Below are 12,532 nucleotides of genomic sequence, written 5' to 3' on the forward strand. Positions count from 1 at the left end.
GCTGTGCGTGCACTGAAAACACTAAGGGGACTTCCACTGTATGCCGCCACCCCAGATATCATGTATCTTGCTGTCCGTGGCAGAGCCGTTCACATCTGCGCGTTTCCCTGGTTATTTCATTAGCTTTGCTACAGAGCAGATGAACAAGTGCGACCGGGTCTCAGGACTGCAGGTTGCCAGCTGCTGATAAATCACTTTATGTTGAAGATCAATTGTTTCCTGTTTGGGATGTGAAAGATCTGTGCACGCCTGAGCGGATTGCACTCGTTCAAATGCAAACGGAGAATTCCCAGCTCGGCTTGAATCCTTGGTAATGTTGAAAACAATTAAAAAACAATATCAAAAGAAGCCCGTTTTCCGAACTGAGGTTCCTGAAGGTCAGGACTGTGTGGAATGGGGTGAGTTGTCATTTCATGCTTCTCCTATCCCGCCTTTGCTGTTGGTCCGGAACTGGAGAACTCTGGATCCCAAGTTACTCACCCAAAACTCTTAAATACAGTACAGACCCAATTCTAGGTCTGAATTTTACATGTGGCCCCTGATGGATAGAACCGAAGGTGAAGAGAGTCCAAGTTAAGGTGATCAAAATGGAAATGCAGCTATAACACAAATACACTCAGGGCAGGTCTACGCTACGGGGCAGTATCATCCTAAGGTACACAGCTTCAGCTATGTGAATAGCGTAGCGGGGGCTGACATATCTTAGATCAAGTTGCCATGGGGTGTCAACCGCAGGGGAGCTTACTGGAGAACCTCTCTTGTTGACTTCTGTTACGGTTCTCATTCTGGTGGAGAGAATTGGCCGTTGATTTTGTGGGTCTTTACTAGACCCACTAAATCAATCCCCAGCAGATTGATGGCCACAGTGCTTATCTCCCAGTAAGTGCCCTAAGAAATCTGTTATCTGCAGACAGGCACTCGGATACCACAGAACATCCTGTGAGGAGAAAGTCCAAGGCATAAACCTTAACACACTCAAAACCACCTTCACCAAACAAGGACACTCTACCAGAGAGAAAAATCTCATCGTGGACCAACCTCTTGAAAACCCTGAGAGGACTTGCTTCCATCAGAAATAAAACCCCTTCTGATTGTTCCACCCTACTTGTCACCTATCCGTCACTGAAATCTCTACAGGAGCATCATTAAACAACTACAACCCGTACTCAGCAAGGCCCACTTCCTGAAAGAAATATTTCCTGATCCTCCTCTTCTGGCCTTCCATCAACTCCCAAACTTTGAGCTTATTTAGTCTGCAGAAGAGAAGAGTGAGGGGGAATTTGATTGCAGCCTTCAACTACCTGAAGGGGGGTTCCAAAGAGGATGGCGAGAGGCTGTTCTCAGTGGGGGCAGATGGCAGAACAAGGAGCAATGGTCTCAAGTTACAGTGGGGGAGGTGTAGGTTGGAGATTAGGAAAAACTATTTTAAAAGGAAGATGGGGAAGCACTGGGATGGGTTCCCTAGGGAGGTGGAGGAATTTCCATCCCTAGAGGTTTTTAAGTCCTGGCCTGACAAAGCCCTGGCTGGGATGATTGAGTTGGGATTGGTCCTGCTTTTAGCAGATGGTTGGACCCGGTGACGCCTGAGGTCTCTTCCCACTCAACGGTTTTCCAAGCTTATCATCGGAAGCAAGTTTCCCACAAACTAGGACACATCAAGTTAATGCAGCACCAGACCCTGCTAGAACAACAATGCACACCCTGTAGACTTATCTCTGCTGCCACAATGGTCAACACCCTCCACATCAGACATGTCAAGGTGCAAAGGTTCGATGCATATCTAGATAGAGGGGGTGTGTGGGGATGGATGGATAGATAGATAGATAGATAGATAGATAGAGGGGGTGTGTGGGGATAGATAGATAGATAGATAGATAGATAGATAGATAGATGGGGTATATGGGAAAAGATAGATAGATAGAGGGGGTGTCTGGGGATGGATGGATAGATAGATAGATAGATTAGATAGATGGGGTGTATGGGAATAGATAGATGGGGTGTATGGGGATGGATGGATAGATAGATAGATAGATGGGGTATATGGGAATAGATAGATGGGGTGTATGGGGATGGATGGATGGATAGATAGATGGGGTATATGGGAATAGATAGATAGATGGGGTGTATGGGGATGGATAGATAGATAGATAGATAGATAGCTGTCCATGTATCTATCTATCTGTGTGGAAGAAAATATATAAACATAAGAACGGCCATACTAGGTCAGACCAAAGGTCCATCTAGCCCAGTATCCCGTCTGCCGACAGTGGCCAGTGCCAGGTGCCCCAGAGGGGGTGGACCGAAGACAATGATCAAAACTACTGCCCCTTTAAATTGCCACCGGACCCTTCACAAGCGCTGAAGGGCTGGCGGTAGGGAAGCTAGGCCCAGCTCCACCCCTTCCAGGAGCATCCCTAACCTGGCCCAGGGACTGACAACTCTGTCAGCACCCCCTGCTTATGATAAATAATCTATGCAAACCTTGTATTTCTACTGCAGCCTGGCTTATATTACAGACCTGTCACTCAGGGGTAAAAATGAAACCCCTTGAGCAATGTCGATCTACGTGCCTGACTCCTCCTGGTGTAGACAGTGCTATGGCGGCAGGAGAGCTTCTCCTGCGCCAGTGCAGTGGTGCAGCTGTAGCATGTGCACGAAGACGAGCCCTTTCCGTTCATTTCCCCGGCCTGAAGAGTGCTTTGTGAGCTCGAAACCATCTCTCTCTGGTCAAGAAACCTCGGTCCAACAAAAGAGAACATCTCCCCCAGGGTGTCTCTCCTCCAGAGCTAGAAGCAGAGACAAGTTTGGTCGTACCAGTTCCTTTATGTGTGGAATGGAGACCAGGAAAAAACAAGCCTGGTTTTGGTTTTGCAAAATCTTGGTCAGAATTTTGGTGGCAGGGGCGAATTCCTAACTCTGTCTCAGAACCAAAATTGGCAGTTGGTCCCTGTTTCTACCAGAAGCCCAGGTTTAGGACATTTGGGGGAGTGTCTGAAATATGGCTCGTGTCATGCTCTGTCCCTAGACTAAAGATGTTCAACGGTAGGCTGGACGGAGGTCTAACCAGTATAATTATGGCTCAAACCATCCTCGCCGTTGGCTGAGGAGCATGGGTGGAAACGGTCTACGATACTGTTTCTGTCTCTGACTTCTTCAGGCCAGCTCTTCCACTGGTGTGACTCAGCCGAAGTGTACGCAGCTGTGCCAATTTACACCTACCATCTGAGCCTGTGACATTATGGAATCGGCTTTTTTAAAAGGTAAATCAGTAAGTCAAGGAACGGCAGGCGTTCTTCCTGGGGCATGGGTCTGTCCTGGGAGTGGGGCTCCAGTCACTTGAATTCCTCTTTCCAACTTGAAAGGCATAGGGGAGAGGTCAGGCTGAAACGTGCCCCCCCAGCCAGGCAGCCAAGGGCGGAGGGGGAGGGGGATGAGCAAAGTCTATTTGACCACCTGCCTCTCTTCAGCTGTGTAGACGCCTGAAGACAAATTAGTTGCAGGAAGCATTTCCTGTGCCTACGGGCTGTACTCGGGAGGGAGATGTTCCCAGCGCAGGTCAAGGGTTGAAAAATGAAGACGAAGGGAAAACAGATAGGAGATCCATCTTCCCGTATAATAAAATCCCCAATGCAAGAGGCATGTGGAAGTCATTTTTCATCAGGCTCCGAAGGCTTGCCGCTGGCTCTTTACAAGGTATTTAGTCTGTGACATGGGGCAAGAATCTCAGCCCGCCCGGGTCTTTGCCTCGCTTCCTCTGGGATGACACAGGAGATGCTATTAGAGCGGGATGCCCTGGCAGGTCTCAGTAGCACCGTGACTGGGAAGTGGGCGGGGTGGCATGTTTCCAACGTCGTTTAGTTTACGTTGTTAAAAAAAAAAAAAGAGGAGTGACCTGCTTGCCGGTGGAAAGGATGAGAGAGACCCTGGACCACACTGAAATGGGTTTAGCTAATGATTGGGCCTCCCGTGCGCGCTCAGTGTCTGTCTGGTGGGCAGCTAGGGAAGCATCCGATGTCACGTCCCTCAGAGAACTGTGGTTCTCCCAGTGTGGTCTATGAGTGGTCCGCAGCCATCTTGCAGGTGAGCTGTAAGCTCGGGGCTCGCCCCCCAGGGCTGGCCTTACCACGAGGCAAACTGAGGCGGCCACGTAGATTAGACACATAGGCAAAGGCAAATGAAGCCGCGATTTAAATGATCGCGGCTTCATTTAAATTTACATGGCTGTCGCGCTGAGCCGACAAACAGCTGATCAGCTGTTTGTCCGCTCAGCGCGCTAGTCTGGACGCTCCCCTGCCGACATCAAAGCCCTTTGTCGGCAGCCCCGTTATTCCTCGTGGGATGAGGTTTACCGGGGCTGCCGACAAAGGGCATTGATGTCGGCAGGGGAGCATCCAGACTAGCGCGCTGAGCGGACAAACAGCTGATCAGCTGTTTGTCGGCTCAGCGCGGCAGCCATGTAAATTTAAATGAAGCCGCGATCATTTAAATCATGGCTTCATTTGCCTTTGCCAAAAAACCAAATCTACATGGCTCCGTTGACAGAGCCATGTAGTTTAGACGTACCCTTAGAGATGCAAAGGAAATGAATAGTTGGGATTGAATGCTGTTAATAGCATAAGGCGGAACAAGGAAACGGAGAGTGGAAAAGTCTCTACATCAGGAGGAAGGCGAATCCCCAGGATGGTGAAAGTGAAATTTATCTCTGGAAGGAGCTCAGGAAAATTATGTTCCTTCTGGGTTTCTTGTTGTCTCTTCTTCTGGCTCATAAAACCCCTTGGCTCGAATATTACATCAGCTTTGACTTTTATTAAAACTCCCTGTTCTGACCATGCAGTTTTCATGCTGTTACATAAAACTTTCTGGCAAGAGCTAAAATTAGGAAGGAAACATTTTTTCTTTGTTGTTTTGATTCATAAGACAAATTCGGCCTTCTGTGTATTCTGAACCCGTTGCGAGGTACTCTGTTCACATGGATGTTGCTGACTTCTGAGAGATTGAAAACGGAGATGCTGAAGAAGACGTAAGTGACATTATTTCTTCTGTGCGTGGTGTTTGGCATGTTGTGAAGTGAGCAAAGCCTCCAGGGGCTTAGATTGGCTTTCAGGATAGGACCCAAAGATATGAACAAGAATCAGAGCATTACATTGCAACTAAGGACAGGCTGAGTTTTGGTTTTGCAAAATGGGCTCTCATCCAGTTCTGCTTTTGGAGGAGGAGGTGGGAGAGATTGGATAAGAGTTGGTTTTGCACCTATTTTTAATTTCAATTGCACTCTAGTTAGTAACTTCAGCATACTGAAATGCTATTTGCAAGAAAGACCAAGTGTGCGTGCGTGTGTGTGTGTGTGTGTGTGCGCGTGTGTACAAAATTGTTGGAACAAAGCACTGAGAGCTGGGAAGTGTCGGACTCTAGCTTTTATTCTACCACTGTGTCATTGCGAGACTTTGGGAAAGTTACTCAACCTCATAGACTAAAAGGCCTGGCCTAGACTACATAGGAAGGTCGAAGTAAGATACGCAACTCCAGCTACATAAATTCTGTAGCTGGCATCCATGTATCTTAAATCTCTGGCCACACAGCAGGAGGCTGATGGAAGCAAACGAGGAGTAAGAGTACCAGCACCAACTGTAGCCTTGTCATTTTGTATACCATACTGTTTGTATGCTTCTTCAGGTTCCTGTCTTGATAACACCACGGAGCATCAGTTCAGACTGACAAGCACCTGGCTCCTTCCTTGCACCTGACCTATCTGGCCAAGAGGCTGGGCTGAGCAATAGACTGGTAACTATTCCATCGGGGGGGCGTGCTACTTTGTTATATTATCAATAAATGAGGCATGTTGCCTTATCCTCCTGAAAAAGATCCCATGTGCCTCTTTTAAGCATAACACAACGGGGGTGCCCTCTGAGTTCAATTTAGAGGGTCTTCACTAGACCTGTTAAATCAAACCCCAAAAGATTGATCGCGATAGCGTCAATGTTCTGTGTAGTGTAGATATGCCCACAAACTTTAAGGCTGGAAAGGACCCTGATGATCATCTAGCCTGGCCTCCTGAACATCACAGGCCACAGAATGGCAACCTCTCGCTCCAGCAATAGACCCCAAACCTCTGGATGAGTTCCTGAAATCCTCCCATCGTGATTTAAAGACTTCAAGTTACAGAGGTTCCACCACTGACGTTAGTTTAAACCTGCAAGTGAGCTGCAGAGGAAGGCAAATCCCCGTCCCGTAGGTCCCTACCAATCTGACCCGGGGGAAATTTCTTGCTGATCCAGGTATGGCAGTCAGTGGAACTCGACAATGTTGGCAAGGCCCACCTACCAGACACCAGGAAGAAAATCTCCATAGTAACTCAAAGCCCTCTCATCTAGCGTCCCATCACCGGTGGCTGGTGATGTTTGCTGCTAGTTGTTGTAGATTAGGTCGTTGCCATTGTAAGTAGTCTCATCATCTGCAAACATACCAAGTTCTTTGAGATTGTGAGTCCACCTCTCAGTAAAAGAGGTGTCAATAATAATAGCTCACTCCACAATGGTGTTGAAAGTAAAGCGGTGTCACCATTGAGTGTTTTGTTCACTGGAAATTCTGAAACCCAGAGTTTTATTTTGGGTCAAACTGACCATGAAATTGACAAGTCAAAAAGGTCAAAATTTGCTTCCTGTCAACGTTGGGCATTTTGATGAAAGCAAAGGATGACTAGATTCACAAAATGGGGGAGGAGAACGAGAATGAGCCACCAAAAACGTTTTGCCCAGCTCTTACTATGACCCTTAATTAACGTCTATAGAGATCTGAGAACCTGTTTTGAAAGGTCTTATGGAAGAGCAGAGACAGGAGGCGGGCTCTTGGAAGACAGTGTTGCAATGGCCACTGATCAATAAAGTAATAAGGTTCAAACTCACCCTACGTCACACAAGCCACAAGTAATTACGTTTTGTGTGAGGAACTAAGTGGGGGGATTCAGGGTGGTGCAATTCAGCTCCCAACCTGCAGGCGGACCATAGCGTTCTTCACAGCGCCTGTTCCAGCAACTTCTGCCATTCCACACCTCCACCGTGGACTGCCATGCAGCACAGGGTAGGAGCTATTCACCTGAAGTGTTTCCATTGGCACATGCTGATCCATCGAAACAGAAACATTTTGGTGGGAACGTGTCCATTTCGACACAGGTCTCTTTTCAAAAAGTTGCCGGAGACGACAAGGTTTTAGCAACTGATAAAAGTTCCCATTTCAACTTTTTTCACAACAAAACGGGTTTGGTTTTAAAACGACCTTTCGTTTAGGATTTTAAACAGGTGGAACCTCCCAACTTGGGGACGCTGCTCCAACAATATCGGTGGTCCGGTAGGGCCGTGGACGATGCTGGACCAGAGCGCCCTGGAGGCCGGAGTGGGAGCCAACTGGAGAAGGCAGGGCTGGGGAGTTCTGGCTGGGCCCACAGTAGCTAGTGCGAGGTGGTGTCTGGGGAGCCCCGGACCAGCTGAGGAAGCCCCAACATCAGTGGGATCAGGCAACAAATGAGAAACCCTGGCCCAGCTGTGGAACTCCCAGCAACAACGAGGCAAGGCAGCGGCCAGGTGGCTCCAGGCCAGGGAACACTCAGGAACTCCCTGGTGCTGTCTGGGCCAGGCAACTCCCAGCATCAATGGGATCAGGTGATCGGGGGGGCCTAGTCGGAGAACCCGGGGAATCCCCGGTAGCGTCAGGGCAGGCGTGTCTAGGCATCCCTGGCCAGAGAACCCCCAGCAGCAGCAGGGTCGGGCAGCCGGGGGGATCCCTGGGAATCTCCAGTGGGGTGGGGGCTATCTTCTTCTGAGCAGGGCTGATGGTGGCTGGGTGGTCCCAGAAACCTGGGGAACCCCAGCGGCAGCAGGGCCAGCAGCCGCCAGGAGGTCCTGTCTAGAACCTGGGGACCTCTGGCACCCACGAGCTGCAGCAGGGTGGGAGCTCCAGCCATGGGAGCCCAGGAGGGGGGCAGCCAACAGGAAAGCATAGACCTCCCCTGTTCCAGCAAACTCCCTGGTTCCGGACTGCTCAGTTCCTGAGGATGCCGACCAGGGAGGGCCAACCTGTGCAGGTTTTAAAAAGTCAACATGGAAACAATCGATTTCAGATAAAAAGGGAAATAAGAACAACTTAGGAAACTACAGACCAGTCAGTTTAACTTCTGTGCCAGGAAAGATAATGGAGCAAGGAATTAAGGAATTCATCTGCAAACAGCGGGAAGATAATGAGGTGATAGGTAATGGCATGGATTTGTAAAGATCAAATCACGTCAAACCAATCTGATAGCTTTCTTCGATAGGAGAGCGAGTCTTGTGGATAAGGGAGAAGCAGTGGATGTGGTATACCTAGACTTTGGTAAAGCCTTTGTTACGGTCTCACATGATGTTCTTATCAAACTAGACAAATACAACTTAGATGGGGCTACTATAAGGTGGGTGCATAACTGGCTGGATAACTGTACTCAGAGAGTAGTTATTAATGGTTCACAATCCTGCTGGAAAGGGTATAACTAGTGGGGTTTAGCAGGGGGTCTGTTTTGGGACCGGTTCTGTTCAATATCTTCATCAATGATTCAGATATTGGCATAGAGAATGTGTTTACAGGCAGTCCCCAGGTTACGTACAAGATAGGGACTTTAGGTTTGTTCTTAAGTTGAATTTGTATGTAAGTCGGAACTGGCGTCCAGATTCAGCTGCTGCTGAAACTGACCAGCGGCTGACTACAGGAAGCCCGAGGCAGAGATGCTCTGCCCTGGGTTTCCTGGAATCAGCCGCTGATCAGTTTCAACAGTGGCTGAATTTGGACGCCTGGGACAGAGCAGCTGGGGCGCTGCCGGGTAGGTCCCCGCAGCGCAGCACCGCACCTCAGCGCTGCGGGGACTAACCTGGCAGCACCCCAGCTGCTCTACCCCAGGTGTCCCCAAGTCAGCCGCTGCTGAAACTGATCAGCGGCTGATTCTAGGAAGCCTGGGGCAGAGCAAATCTGCCTCGGGCTTCCTGTAGTCAGCCGCTGGTTAGTTTCAGCAGCAGCTGACTTGGGGACGCCTGGGGCAGAGCAGCTGGGGTGCTGCCGGGTTGGTCCAGTAGCGCCGAGGAGCGGCGTTGCGGGACCAACCCGGCAGCGCCCCAGCTGCTCTACCCCAGGCGTTGTCGGCGAGAAAAGCCTGGTCTGCTGGGGGTGGGCGTACTAGCTGCACCCCCCAGCAGACCAGGGAGACGTGGGTGGTGGGACCGCTGAGACGTGCCCGCATCCTCCGCGGCTTTGCTCCACGTCTCCCTGGTCTGCTGGGGGGGGGGCTCCCCCCAGCAGACCAGGGAGATGGGGAGCAAAGCTTCGGAGGACGCTGGCAGCGGGACAGCCGCGGCGCGTCTGGGCTGTCCTGCTGCCCGCATGCTCCGCGGCTTTGCTCCGCGTCTTCCTGGTCTGCTGGAGGGGGCTCCCCCCCCAGCAGACTAGGGAGACGCGGAGCAGCTTTTCTCGCCCCAGAGGACGCGGGAGGCAGGACCGCGGCGCATCTGGGCGTCCCGCCGCTCGTGTCCTCGGGGGCGAGAAAAGCCCTGTTCGTAACTGCGGATCTGACATAAGTCGGATCCACGTAACTCGGGGACTGCCTGTATTAAGTTTGGAGATGATACCAAGCTGGGAGGGGTTGCAAGGGCTTTGGAGGATAGGTCATGATTCAAAATGATCTGGACAAACTGGAGAAATGGGTTGAGGTAAATAGGATGAAGTTGAATAAGGACAAATGCAAAGTGCTCCATTTAGGAAGGAACAATCCATTTCACACACAGAAATGGGAAGCGATTGTCTAGGAAGGAGTACTGGAATCTAGGGGTCACAGTGGACCACAAGCTAAATATGAGTCAACAGTGTGATATTGTTGCAAAACAAGCAAACATGAATCTGGGCTATATTAACAGGAGCGTTGTGAGCAAGACAGGAGAAGTCATTCTTCCACTCTACTCTGCGCTGGTTAGGCCTCCATTAGAGTACAGCCAGTCCCTGAGTTACGAGCGCATTGACTTATGACCGTTCGTATTTATGACCAGCTTCCTATACAGCCGAAACCTGAGTTACAAACAAAATCTGCACTTACGAACAGCACGGCCGTACATAAGTGAATGGAATCCGATTTACGAACAGATCGAGTTACGACCTACTGTTTGGTACGTAACTCATTTATAAGTTGGGGACCAGCAGTATTGTGTCCAGTTCTGGGCACCACATTTCAAGAAAGATGTGGAGAAATTGGAGAAGGTCCAGAGAAGAGCAACAAGAATGATTAAAGGTCTAGAGAACGTGAGTTATGAGGGAAGACTGAAAGAACTGGGTTTGTTTAGTTTGGAAAGGAGAAGACTGAGAGGGGACAGGAGAGCAGTTTTCAGGTATCTAAAAGGGTGTCACAAGGAGGAGGGGAAAAAATTGTTCTCCTTGGCCTCTGATGCTAGGACAAGAAACAATGGGCTTAAACTGAAGCAAGGTTGGACATTAGGGAAAACTTCCTAACTTTCAGGGGAGTTAAACACTGGAATAAATTGCCTAGGGAGGTTGTGGAAGGTCCATCTCTGAAGATATGACCTCTCAAGGTCTCTTCCAGTTCTAGTGTTCTATGATACTATGATTATTGAACCCCAATGTTTTGATTGGCTGAACCTGATTTTTTTTTTAATTTCATTTCTGGGCAATTTTTGAAACGTTAACGTCACATCCCAATTTGGACTGGGAAAATTCTTTGAAAGCTAGAAAAATTTTGCAGAATGGGGAAATGATTCTCACGCCCCCACCGCACCAGATTTAGTTTCAGGCCAGGTGATTGGCATAAAGGAAGCTTTCAAGATCTCAAACATAGCCCCATGGGCACTCTGGAAACCTTCTGCACAAGAGACCTTCTCTAGAAGATATCTTCTCTTTGTTGATTGTGGCGGCAGGGGATTAATTGGTAGGGGGATTCTTTAAAGAGATTTTCAACACTTGTGGAAGATCACTTCCTATGCCTATGTGTCTTTGTAGATGACCCTACGATCACAGCTCGTCTCTTCCAAGAACCACGCCTATTACATGCCGAAGCTCTGATGAGCCGAAGCTGGGATCCTAGCATGTCAGTGCTTTAGAGAAGTTGCTCCATGACTGGGAAAGGAGAATATGGGGATGAGAGTCAAACTTCATGGCCCCTAAGTTTCCTTCCAGCCCCAATGTCTGCGCAACTGACTCTTGTGTTTGGAAGATTTACAGAGCGACAGTAAGTGTTTTACCAGCTTTGTATTAATAGTGCAGCAATAAAAAGGTGCAGCCTTTCTCTCCAAGGACTCACAGAGCTTTAAATAATCCAAGGGGGATTTAGCTCTTCCCAATAGGTGGAATTTACTAGTGGGCATGTTTTATTGCTGGTTTGTGACACTGAGTCTGTTCCCCTAGTCTCTAAGTGTGAACTGAGGCGCTGTGATAGGCTAGGCCATGAATCTCTGGTCTCGAAGCCTTTTCTTTCTAATATTTGCAGAAAGGGGACGAGGCAGGGAGTCCAGAAGTAGACAGATCAGAGGTGGGGGGTTTGGGGAAGTACTTTAGCCCTTTGAATTGCTAGAGGCTCTTTCTTCCCGGACAGTAAAACATGGGTTCAGTGAAACGAAGGCTATTTCATAGTGGCTTTTTTAGAGCAGACCGTTTCTATAAAGCACTTAAACTCTAATGACAGCTTAAAGAGTTCCTTTGAAAGTGTAATAAGTACGGCGCTGTGTGTAAGAAGTAAATCTGGCTGCATTGCTGATCCCACCCCTCTGGGCCCCACCAGCCACCCTTGGCCACCCGATCCCAATCCCATTCCCTATGCGCCGCTGGTCACCCTCGGATGCCCAAGCCTGAACCCTGGACCCAAGGGGGCAGACTCCGGTGATGGAGAGTGGCCATGGGGGCCTGGGAAAGCGGGTTTGGTGTCAGATGGAGGGGGGCAGGATCAGGTGGCCAAGGGCAGCTGTGTGGAGCCGGGGGGGGGGGGGGGGGTTGGGCTCAGGTGGCCGGCAGGGTGTGGGGGGCTGGGATTGGGCTCTGGTGGCCGGTGGGGCAGCTGGCAGAACCTGGGGGGGCAGGAGAGAGATTGGGTGGCCACTAGAACCCAGGGGGTGGTTTTTGGCTTGGGAGGCTGGCGGGGCCCGGGACAGGCAGGATTGGGCTCAGGCGGCCAGCGGGGTCTCCGGGGAAGCGGGGGGAACCAGGCTTGTATGGCTGAGAGTGGCCGCAGAAGCCCGGGAGGGCGGGTTCTGGGTCGGGCAGCCAAGGAGACCAGGAGGGGGGGATTGGGTTTGGGGGGGCCAAGGTTGGTCGATGGGACTTGGGGGGGACAGGCGTCATCTCGAGCAAGTGAGGGTGACCACGTGGGCCTGGGGGGGGACACATCAGGATCAGGTGGGCCCGGGGGGGGGGACACATCAGGATCAGGTGACTGAGGGAGACCTCCGGCGCCCAGGGGTACAGGATCAGGCTCGTCTGGCCGAGGGTGACTGCTTGGGCCCAAAGGGATGAGATTGGGCTC

At 50.3% G+C, this 12,532-nt stretch overlaps 1 long non-coding RNA gene across 2 annotated transcripts in view; it reads left to right on the forward strand.

The window, feature by feature from the left end:
- The window catches only part of LOC106731467 (uncharacterized), a 58,555-nt gene that overhangs the window by 40,802 nt on the left and 5,221 nt on the right, over window positions 1-12,532 (forward strand). For both annotated transcript variants that reach the window (XR_012896205.1, XR_012896206.1), the window contains 4 exons: window positions 3,158-3,260; window positions 4,918-5,020; window positions 5,674-5,781; window positions 11,017-11,245. This is a non-coding gene — a long non-coding RNA (uncharacterized LOC106731467). The remainder of the gene's footprint in view (window positions 1-3,157; window positions 3,261-4,917; window positions 5,021-5,673; window positions 5,782-11,016; window positions 11,246-12,532) is intronic.

The sequence above is a fragment of the Pelodiscus sinensis genome, chromosome 16, assembly GCF_049634645.1.
Source record: "Pelodiscus sinensis isolate JC-2024 chromosome 16, ASM4963464v1, whole genome shotgun sequence".
NCBI lineage: Eukaryota > Metazoa > Chordata > Testudines > Trionychidae > Pelodiscus > Pelodiscus sinensis.